The sequence below is a fragment of the Chrysochloris asiatica genome, unplaced genomic scaffold (genome assembly GCF_000296735.1).
Source record: "Chrysochloris asiatica unplaced genomic scaffold, ChrAsi1.0 scaffold00003, whole genome shotgun sequence".
Taxonomy (NCBI): domain Eukaryota; kingdom Metazoa; phylum Chordata; class Mammalia; order Afrosoricida; family Chrysochloridae; genus Chrysochloris; species Chrysochloris asiatica.
The window spans coordinates 43395199-43405072 of record NW_006408521.1 but is presented as its reverse complement, the minus strand read 5'-3'; positions in this window follow the sequence as shown (position 1 = coordinate 43405072).

Sequence of the window (9874 nt, the reverse complement as noted above, 5' to 3'; positions counted from 1 at the left end):
GATAACTATGCCAACGAAATGATGGATGATGGAATGAATGTAAAGCTGATGTTCTCCTGTGTAGATCATCACACAATTCACAATAAAACATTAAAAAAAAAATAAAAGAAAAATAGTGTTGAAGGATATACTTACGTGTGTGTCATAAAATGTTTTCTGCTGTCGTGGAATAGAATTTATGTCAATTGTAAAAGCAACAGTAATAAAATTATATCCATCTGTGTGTGTGTGTACATATATTCTTGTATGGTGCTGTGGGTTAATGCACTGGACTGCAAGGTCAGCTAGAACCACAAGGTCAGTGATTCAAGCTCACCAGCTGCTCCTTGGAAACCATATACAGGGTTGCTATGGATCAGAACTGACTCAATGGCATTTAACAGCAACATATATGGAGAAAGTTCTGAATGGACCCATGTCAGACTCCTTAGTGGTTTCCCTGAGTAGTAGTGGAATTTCGTTCTTTCTTTTTCTTTTTTAAACTATTTTCTATTTAAGATAATTTTTTCCTTGAGTGTATACTATTTTTCCTATGATTGATTAAAAAATTTTTAAGAGAATATAGTAAAAGAAAGAGGAGCATTATGATAGCATATTTTGTTAAGTGCCATCGAGTTGATTCCAATCATAGCAACTCTGTATAGGATTTCCGAGGAACTGCTGGTGAGTTTGAACCGCAGACCTTGCAGTTCAAACTGACCTAAGTATGCATATAGCGGGAAGGAGCGTACAGCCTGGCACCTTTGACTTTCATACTTCTAGTTCAGAATCGACCCTTAACTGCCCTTTCCCTAGTGAAAACTTCATGAGATAAAAGGGCCCTACCTCCCAAGCCACAGCTGGGTTTCACCCTTTGTTGGTAAATTCCCTTGTCAGTAAACCATCTCCTTTATTCTCTTTTCAGTAATAAATTAATGGGTTCTGGGTTTTTGTTTTTTTTTTCCATCTCTTGGGCACCTTTATACTCAAAAGGTTTTTCTCTTCTGGGTCCCACACTAGGTCTGACCTGAAGCATACCTTTTCTTTTAATGATGAAACACGAGGTCAGAAGAGAAATGCAGAGCTTAACTTGTGAGCTAAACTCAGACTACCTCAATTTAAAAGTTGATCTTTTCAACAGTTTGTCAGTGTGAGCTTATTTTTTTAATGACACGTGACAAATTTTTTTTATCTTTAATTAGCAAAATAAAAGTGAACCACCTCAGAATTTGTTTTTGAAATGTTGTTAGTCTGTGGAATCTGTGGGTAGCCATTAATTTTTTTAAAGAGAGGCATAGTAATGAACCAATTGTTGTTGCTGGGGGCTGTCTGCCCCTTCCTAGATTGCATTAGTGGGGGAAGGGAGAGGAGCTACGGTTTTGAGGTCACCATGGCGTGGACATTTGGAGCGTTAAGTTTTTGTCCCTGCACCTAGGTAGCCTCTTGAATCGCCTCAAACATGACCACACTCTTGTGCTTCCATCCGCCCCCTCAAAACCAAGTGAAGGGAGGAAGCTTTGAAGACGGAAAGTGCGTTGTTATTGACTGATTGCATCTGAGATCCCAACGTACTCTTGTAACATTGTCATTCCTCCTGAAAGGGAGCGTGGTGTTTAGCTTTCTCAGTAGAGGGCGCTAGAGGCACATGGCTGGAGGAGGAGGTGGTCTGCAGTGTTCCAGCGAGTCAGTCTGGAAGCCGAAGCCGAAGCCTGGCCCAGCCACGTCTTTGCAGCTGGGACTGGCAGTGATCTTTCTGCAGCCCTCTCCACATGGAAACCAAAGCCCCCCATGTGGCCTACACATAGCCAGCTACCTGTGACCTTACAGGTCACACACCAGTAGCCCCTCCCTCTGCAGAGTTGATGTCAATTCCAACTCATGCCGACTCCGTGTGTACAGAGTAGAACGGCTCCATAGATTGCCAGAGCTGTCTTTGGAGGCACGCCTCTGGGTGGATTGAAACCACCAAATTTTCTGCGAGCAGTTGAGTGCTTAACCATTTTGCCACCCAGGAATTACACTAAATCAGTAAAGCTCGTTGTTGGTGAGTTAATCCCGAATCGTGGGACAGAGTAGAACTGTCCCATAGGGTTTCCAAAGCTGCTTGTGGGTTAAAACCTAGACCTGGTTGGCAGTTGTGCACTTACTTAACCATTGTGCCTTCAGGGCTGGCTGTTCATTTAATAAACACAAATAGCACTTCTTGTAAGTGCCATCGTGTCAGTTCCTACTCATAGCGACCCTGTATAGGGTTTCCAAGGAGCGGCTGGTGAGCTTGAACCGCTGACCTTGCAGTTCAATCTGACCTTACATCAGGATTCCAAATAGCACTTAACACTTAACATTCAATAAATAAATGTAGGTATGTGGGAACAAATGAACTCTACTCTGGACATACCTCACTGAATCTTTCATTGTTGTTGTTGTTAAGTGCCGTCGAGTCGGTTCCGACCCATAGCGACCCTGTACAGGGTTTCCGAGGGTGTAAATCTTTACGGGAGTAGAAAGCCTCATCTTTCATAAGATGATTTAATTTTCCATCTCTTTTTGATTATTTTTATACTCTGTATTTATAATCACACTCACTGTACTTTTGCTGATTCGTTCATTCCATTGATATTTATTGAACACATGCTTGGCCCTGTTCATTTTTAGTTAATATTAAAATATTAACTTGAAGCAAGTAACTTCAAATTAGGTGTAACTTCAAAGTAGCTTGAGAAATTATTTTGAAATCTTCCCCAGAGGGAAGTGTGTTTCTTCTAAATTTAATTGGCAAAGTAATTGGACCTGATGTCATGGGAGCAGGGTTTCCATGAGCTACTTGGGTTACTGATGGATGTACCAAGAAATTGTTAGATCTAAATGCACAGTGGCTATGCTCTGGTGATACGCAGTGGCAGGCAGGAGGGCAGGAAGTCAATAAGGTAACAAGCCAACAACAGGGACTCAGGCCTAAGCTATAGGAACTCACTGAACTGTTGGAGACTCAACAGGGCCTATGTAGCAAATCCAAAGTCTTTCAATAATCTGTCTCAGAGCATCATGCAGCCCAAGTTTTCTTCAGGATCATGAGGAAAACAAATTCTGAAATTTCGGCAACCAAGTAAGTTAAAAGAAAGTATGATGGTTAGCAGTTGTTTTGTCTCAAAGCAATGGCACCGTGTGGTGTAAGACAGAACCAGGAGAGTCTCCCAACATTGTGAGAAGATACCTACAATGAGATCAGTGATAGATACAGCTGATCCCCTGGGCATTACAATAGATCTCAACAGGACCATGCTCTGTGATATTGATTGTGCCCTTCGACAGACAAATTAAAAAGAAATCCATAAGTCTGGCAACACTAGCAAACCAGTGCCTCCCTGATAATAGATATAGTGTCGTTTCACACTTACCCACTTCTGAGGACTTCCATCCAGCCCTGTTAATCTGCTGCTGGAAGTAGCAGGTACTTTGTGTAGGTCATGTACTATCACAGATGACTTATGTGTGTAATTCATTTCATTCTTACAAACAAAACATTTTAGAGATGAACAGCCTTCATAAATTGAAACAATATTCTTGAGGTCACACAAGTAGTAAGTCAGACCTTGAATCTAGGTCATCTGATTCTAGAGCCATGGTGTCAAATCACTACTCACCAGAGTTCTCATACTTCGGAAATGTTGTCAAAAGGGACCAGTCCCTGAAGAAGGACATCATATTTGGTAAAGTGGAGGTTCAGTGAAAAAGAGAAAGACCCCCCAGCAAGATTGATTGGCATAGTGGCAGCAGCAATGGATTTAAGAAAACACGAGGATGGTGCAGACTGGGCAAGGTTCCATTCTGTTGTGCATAGGGACCTCTATGAGTCAGAACCAACTTGACAGCCCCTAACAACAATAAACAAGGGTCCTCAGCCCTAACACAGTGCCAGGCACAAAGAAAATATAGACACTAATCACTATCAGATTAGCAAACGAATGCTAATTTATTCAGTGGTCTCTTTATCTACCCAAACCTAACCAAGCCCACTGCCAGCCAGTCAACTGTGACTCAGCAATTCTGGATAGGGTTTCTGACAATGTAAATCTTTTCAGGAGCAGAAAATCTTATCTTTCTCCCCCCGGGGCACCCGGTGGGGTTTGAACTGCTGACCCTGTTGTTAGCAGCCTAGTGCGCTTACCCTACAGCACTACCAGCGCTTGCAAACCTAAATTATACAAAGTCCAAAAAAAGAGAAACAAAAGCATCTGAACAATATCGTAATGGATCACTCTCCCGGGCACATGTTCCCTGGGTAGTTCAGATTAATTTGTGCAGCCCAAGATGCAGTTGACTCTGCAGCCATTGAAAGAGAACACATAATGCTGAGATCGTTGTATTACACATGAATGGCATAGATTTTTTTCCCAGTGTATGAGAGTCTCTGGGGAAACATTTTGCTCTTTGTTTTTTAGCTGGCAGGGTATGGGAGAGAAGTGGGTTTCCACAAAGACGACAATTCTAACCATGGACTGTCCTTTGATATTTGGCCAAATTTTAGCTGAAAGGAAGTAGCAACTTGTTTGCTGCTGTTTATTAATATGTAGTAGAAAATATTATCTTAAAGAATCCTGGAAACAATACTTAAAAAAATCATATTTTTCATACTACAAAGCTCCCAGGGGAAAAGTTTTGCTTAACACCCAGTAATATACGAAATAATTTTGCATTGACCTCTTAGGCTGACTGATTTGGTAAGAACCAAGGTAAATTCCTTCTGAACTTCAGCATTCTCTGGGGAAGAAAAGGCTATGGTTTAAAGTTCATTATATATTGCAAAATAATATTTCCCAGACAGACCCAAGAGTTCCAGGCCAGATATTTATACAGTGGATGATTTACTGGCATTTCTTATTCTAATCTAACTAATTGATACGGATGCAATGCCTGTTGTGAAAAATACACTAGAAAGTGCAGAGAAAAGATTAGAATTAATCAGTATGGGTACAATTAATTACTGCCTTGCATATAATCATTAAAAGCAAACTTGAATACAAAATAAAACTTAGATAAAAAAATAAAAGCTTTAAATAACCTCTGATTACAAGTAAATTGTTCGAATAGAACAAGGGAACACTGAATGGTTTAAGATTAGGAAAGGTGTGCGCCAGGGTTGTATTCTTTCACTATATTATTCAATCTGTATGCTGAGCACACAATCAGAGAACCTGGGTTATATGAAGAAGATCGTGGCATCAGGATTGGAGGAAGACTCATTAATCTGCGATATGCAGATGATACAACCTTGGTTGCTGAAAGCAAAGAGGACTTAATATATTTACTGATGAAGATCAAAGACCACACACAGCCTTTGTTGTGATTTGTACCTCAGTGTAAAGAAAATAAAAAATCCCCACCACTGAACCAGTAAATAATATCGAGATAAATGGAAAAATGATTAAAGTTGTCAGAGACTTCATTTTGCTTGGCCTTTATCGCCACATCATTTTAGGTAGCTTATGTCTAAGTTGTCCGTCCCTATCTACCCTGTGTACAGAGGGGATAGCATTGATACTTGATGTAAAGACTCTTTCCCTCTCTGTTGGTATTTAGAGTTACGATCTCCGTGAGTATAGGTCAGGTTCATTAAATTGTAGCAATTTACCCTCGTTTCCTTGATCAAAATTTTTTTTTTAATCTTCCTCTTGTTGAGTTCTGATTATCAAGCCATGGAGGCTAGGTCAAATGGGTACTATCTACAAGTTTGGGTGTTCTTGTGCATCTCCCCTCACTTCATGTCAGCTGGATGCTTCACTCTCAGCTCTAGTCCTCTGTGGCTATGTCCTTGTACATGGGCTCAGGTGTCCCCAGGTCTCACCACACTTTGGACTAACCAGCCCTTCCTCTTCTTTCTCTCATCTTCAGGTCAAGGGGAGTCTATGGAACGTGGTTGAACTCAGCCCATTTCTTTATTGTTGTCTTTTCCCCTCTTCCACTCACCAGTAGACCAATGTGGTCGCCAGCAAGCTTACATGCTCAGGTGTTCCCTTTGAATTTCAGTCTTACAGAGGGGATTGTCCTGAAGGAACTTGATTGTTTGCCTTGATGGCTTACTGGTGAACAACTTGCTTATTCTTGTAGTAGCCAGTCATACTGCCATTTTTGTTTTTTGTTTTTTTTTTTCTGATGATCTTTCTTTGAAGATGTATCTTCTGTTATTCTAACTGTTCCAGGTTGGTTTGCTTGTCCTTTCTATTGGGAGTGTCCCTCCTCAGAAGGTTCTGGTAGGGCTCCGGATTCCACCTAAGGTCCTATACACTGCAAACACTCCGCAAGAGGCCTCTTTCACTGGGCAAGTTCTAGAGAACCCCTTTTAGGTATTCCAATCAGTTATATGCTGAAGACGGGCTTACAAGCTTTCAGTAATCATGTTTCCTGACATTCCTTTCTATCCTACTCAAATGTCTATTTTACAATAGTAGGCAAGGGAAGACAATATTCATAAGACAGTCAAGCATCTTAGTATTATTTCCTCTTTTCAAACTATGCCTAGATGCCTGTATCACAGAGCCCTGAACAGCTTTTATCTTATAAGCAACAAAAAGAGAGAGAAATGAGCCAAGATCAAAGGGACCTAGTACCACCAAGAAAGAAGAGCCAGAAATGGAGCATTTCCTTTGGACCTGGGTTCCATGCATGTGAAGCTTCTAGATCCAAGGAAAGATTGATACCAGGCCACATGGAGATCTCCAAGGAACACTGGGCCTGCAGATGCTGACAGGAGGCAAGAACATAGCCTGTTAAACTGTGAGGGAATAGATTTCTGTGTGTTAAAGTCATCTATGTGTGGTATTTCTGTCATGGAAACACTGGATTATCTAGACAAGCATGCATTCAGAGGCGTGAACAAACCTGTGTTGGAAGAAGTACTGTCAGAATGCTCCTGAGAAGCAAGAATGGCGAGACTTGATTTCACACACTTTAGACATGCTCTCAGGAAGGACCAGGCTCTGGAGAAGGACATCAGATTTGGCAAAGAAGAGGGTCATTGAAATAGAGACCATATCTCAATGAGCAAAATGGACACAATGGCTGTGACAGTAGTTCAAACATAACAACTGTGAACACGCTGTGGGAGAACTGACTCAATGACACCTAACTTCAATAGCAGGAACATGCTCTCCTTAATATTATGAATTCTGACAATTTTCATCACTCTGCTGAGGCATAGTATACTTTCTCTAAAAGAAAATTAATACAAAATGATTTAAGGAGCAGCCTGAGATGACAAGAACATCTAACAGAATTAGCAATTCTAACAATTAGAACCTCAAGTAACTTTAAAAGTGAACAGTGTGAAATTTCTTGATAATTTTGTTCATGTCAAAGCATAAAGAGACTATTCTGTTTACTTAAAAAGTTTTTAAAATGAGGCATTATTTTGTATTGTCACATTTTGCTTAAGATTTTTTAAGTTTCATAGTTTATTTCTAATTTTTTTTTTACTTTAGTAAGAGAATAATTTTTAGTTATTAATAAAGTTACATTCCTTATTTGTTTGTGTACAAGGGGATCAGTATTTAACTTTGGATTTGAGCTTCTTTTCACTTTGTTATGCCTTCTACCAATACCAATCATTGAAGGACATCGGGATTGGAAAGTAGGTCATTAAAAAACAGGGAGATCCTCAGTGAGATGGACTGACACGGGAGCTGTAAAATGTGCTCCAACAAGCCATGGTTATGAGGAAAGCATGGGACCTGCCAATGTTGTGTTCTGTTATACAGGGAGTCGTTATGAGTTGGAGCCACCTTGTTAGCACTTAAAGAGATATCAACTACAACTGCTTAGTTTTCCCTCTAACCAACAAGGAAAACCTTCACCAACCCAAGATTTGCTAGTCTGAAATGTGAACATTGTTTTTATGCCAAAAAACCCTTGATGGATATCATATGTGATGCCAATAATCAAAGTACTCTTGGAATAAAGCTGAATTTTAGGGTGAGAGATCTTACAATTATGTATGATGATAAACTGGGGCTTTTTCAACTGGTCTGATCAGCCTGAAAATTTAGAGAAGAGAAGTTTTGTACATGAAATATGACACTGGTGGGGGTGTAACCAGGACTTGAAGGAAACTGTGGTTAAATGGCTCATTGTTGTTCTTGTTAGGTACTGTCCAGTCGGTTCTGACTCATAATGACCCTGTGCACAGCAGAATGAAACAGTCCTACAGCATCTTCACAACTGCTGTTACATTTGAGCCCATTTCTGGTGCTACTGTGCCAATCCATCTCACTGGAGGTCTTCCTCTTTCTGCTGATCCTCCACATTACTAAGCATGATATGATATCCTTCTCCAGGAAATGGTCTCTTCTGATAACATGTCTGAAGCATGAGAAATGACATCTCACCGTCCTGGCTTCTAAGGAGTATTCTAGTTATCCTTCCAACACAGATTTGTTTCCTTGTCTGACAGACCACAGTACTTCTAATATTCTTCTCCAATACCATAACTCAAATGCATCAATTCTTCTATGGTCTTCCTTATTCACTGTCTGACTTGCACACGCATATGAGGCTATTGAAAATACCATGGCTTAGGTCAGTCAGGTGCACCTTAGTCCTCAAACTGATGGTCTTATGCAGCAGATTTGCCTAATGCAGTAAGTTGTTTGATTTCTTGACTGCTGCTTCCATGAGCATTGATAGAGGATCCAAGCAAAATGAAGTCTTGGACAACTTCAGTCTGTTCTCCGTTCATCATGATGTTATTTATCGGTCTAGTTGTGAAGATTTTTGTTTTCTTTAGATTGAGGTGCAACCCATACTGAAGGCTGTGGTCTTTGATTTTCATCAGTAAGGATTTAAAATCCTCTTCACTTTCAGCAAGCAAGGTTGTATCATCTGCACATTGCAGGTTGTTAATGAGTCTTCCTTTTGCCACATGGTTCTTTATATAATCCAGTTTCTCAGATTATTTGCTCAGCATACAGATTGAAGAAGTATGGTAAAAGGATGCAACCTAGCTCACACCTTTCCTGATTTTAAACTATTTGGTATCTCCTTTTTCTGCTTGAATGACTGCTTCTTAGTTTGTGTACAGGTTCCTTATGAGAACAATTAAGTGTTCTGAATACCCATTCTTTGTAATGTTATCCACAGTTGAAAGCCTTTGCATAATCAATAAAGCATAGGTAAACATTTTTCTTGTGTTCTCTGCTTTTAGCCAAGATCCATCTACTATCAGCAATGATATCTCTGTTCCACGTCCTCTTCTGAATTTGGCTTGAACCTTTGGCAATTTCCTGTTGATGTAACATTGTAGCCGATTTTGAATTATCTTCAGCAAAATTTTACTTGCATAAGATATTAATGATATTGTCTGATGATTTCTGCATTCTGTAGTGTCACCTCTTTTTGGAATGGGCACAAATATGGATCTTTTCCAATCAGTTGACTAGGTATCTGTCTTCCAAATTTCTTGGCAGAGATGAGTGAGTGCCTCCAGTGCTGCATCAGTCTGTTGAGAGATTTCAATTTGTATTCCATCAATTCTCAGAGCCTTGTTCTTTGCCAAAGCCTTGAGTACACCTTGAACTTCTTCCTTTAGTACCATTGGTTCTTGATCATATGCTACCTCTTGAAATGGTTGAACATGGACAATTTCTTTTGAGTTCAGTGACTGTGTATTCTGGCCATTTTCTTTTGATGCTTTCTGGATTCTAAAGGACATTCTGGCTGTATTTCTTCCAAGACAGATTTAGTTGTCCTTCCAGCAATCCATGGTACTTTTAATATTCTTCTCCAACACCAGAACTCAAATTCATCACAATCACTGAGGCATGGTGGGAAGCCTTGTTTCCAGCTATCAAGGTACAAAGATTTTGTCTTTGTGTGTGTACATGTGCTTTTTGAGCTGTGGATT